Consider the following 2,480-nt stretch of genomic DNA (forward strand, 5'->3'; position numbering starts at 1 on the left):
ACATCCAAATCTTCATCGATTAAAGAAACTGAAAGTTGCTTTAGCAAGTAATTTAGAGATTTAATTTAGCTGAAACCATTTCAATTATTACTTTCATATTCCGATTAAGATTGATTACTTTGTAACTCTGAGTCAAAAGGAACTCGGGCCAATTTTTTTACTTTTATTTATGTTTTGTAAGGGCCTCTCAAGTTATAGCCATTAAAGTATGCATTAGAGTATCTCCAACTGTGCATCATTTATTTCATTAAATTTGAGTAAAAATTTGAGCAAAAACTCCATCTGACATCCAGCCTTCCAATGGAGCATTTTTGGTTGTGATCAACAACATCGGTCGACCGAGTGGTCAGGAGGACGGAAGTCCGGCCGATCGACTAGAAAGAGTAATCTTTCCCCACTTTGAGTATGCTTTTCTGTGGGTTTTTTGGCACAAAGTGGATGACTAGGGGGACATTCGGCCAGTCATCCGGTTTTGCAAAATTAACGGCACCAAACAATGAAATGCTGAAAGCTGTAGACATCCTCTATTTTCTAAAACATTTTTGATATTCTCGATTTGATGTTAGTTTGATGAAACCGTTGGAGCTGAAAAAGGACTCCTTTTTCATCAAATTCAAATTTGATGATAAATTTGATACACAGTTGAAGATGGTCTTATGTGTCACTTTTGGTCCTTCAAAATTTAATTTTATTAATTTTGTTCCTAAAATTTTCAATTTATGTCAAATTGGTCCAATTTGAAACTCCCATTTAAATCATTAATGAAACCACCACCATGGTCTCTAAAGTATATGTTTTGTGTCATTTTGCTCCGTAAAGTTTCACTTTGTTCAATTCCCTCACTCAATGTTGTAAATATATGTTTGATCGATGTTTCAGGACCAAATTGACAAAATCAAAAACTTTAGGAACCATAATAATATGGAATGCATACTTCAGAGACCATGTGTCTATTTTATTATCATTACATTAGCTATTTAGACAGTCCATTTCAAGTTGGACCATATTTATGCATTTTTTTTTTTTGGGGGGGGAGGGGGGGAATGAAGAACAAAATTGACATAATTAAAACTTAAATGATCAAAGTGACACGATATTTTATTATCATTACATTAGCTATTTAGACAGTCCATTTCAAATTGGAACATATTGATGCAAATTGGGGGAATTAAGAACAAAATTGACACAAATAAAACTTAAATTATCAATGTGACACAAAACGTATTTTTTAAAGACCATAAATGTATTTTATCCAAAGTTCAATTTGTCGTAAATAACAATTCACAACGAGGTGCATTTATTAGCCACATTTTCAAAAAATTTGTCACTAAATATCTATTTTTTACTTTTCGGGATGGCCTTTAAGTAACAACTCACATGGCGTTTGGAATTGGTTTCTTAATATTTTTTAAACAAAATTTTCACTTCTCGAAATGAAAATTTTGGTCTCTAAAATCCCTATGCTGTAGTTGATTCACTAAATTAAGATGGAATGAAATGGAATAGAATAATCATTAAATAATAATCACTCTCTTACACATGTGAATAATGAATCTACGGTGAAACACCAATAAATCTCAAATATTGATCTTATGAATTGTTTAGTCCTTCATTTTGTTCTTATGGAAATAAGGTTTCGTTCTAGTGTGAATTACATAAATGGCCAAATGCGCCAACATGTGTTATGTATTAAGAGATAGGTTTTCTTATAAAATTACCAAACGTAACACTTCAAAGAAACTTATTAGTATACTTTTCCCAAACATAACACTCCAATGTAACACTTGAAAAACGTAACATTCCAATATAACACATTAAAAAACTCCTTGGTAAACTTTTTCCAAACATAACACTCCAATCAATGTAACACTAAAAAACTCATTAATGTACTTTTTCCAAATATAACACATTAAAAAGCTCCTTAGTAAACTTTTTCCAAACATAACACTCCAATCAATGTAACACTAAAAAACTCATTAATGTACTTTTTCCAAATATAACACATTAAAAAAACTCCTTAGTGAACTTTTCTTAAACGTAACGTAACATTCAAAAAAAACTACTTAGTGTATTTTTTTGAAATGTAACACTCCAATCAATGCAGCACACAAAAACTTCTTAGTCTATGTTTGGTTTGGGAATTTTTGGAGGAATTTAGAAATAGAAAGGGAAAAGATGTGTGAAACTAGGTGCAATGTGAATAAAATAATGTAAGTATATTTTATTCACATTTCACCTACCTTTTTCCTTTTTCTTTCTAAATTCCTTCCCAAATCCTCCAACCAAATACAATGTTAGTGTAGTTTTTCCAAACGTAACAACGTACCATTTCAAAAAAACTCCTTAGTGTATTTTTTCTAGATGTAACACTCCAATCAATGTAACACACAAAAAACTTCATCGTGTACTTTTTCTAAATGTAGCATTCTAATGTAACACCAAAAAACTACACTAATAGAAATATAGATTTCCACACTCAA

Source organism: Camellia sinensis, chromosome 5, assembly GCF_055761805.1.
Source record: "Camellia sinensis isolate YWXY chromosome 5, ASM5576180v1, whole genome shotgun sequence".
Lineage (NCBI taxonomy): Eukaryota > Viridiplantae > Streptophyta > Magnoliopsida > Ericales > Theaceae > Camellia > Camellia sinensis.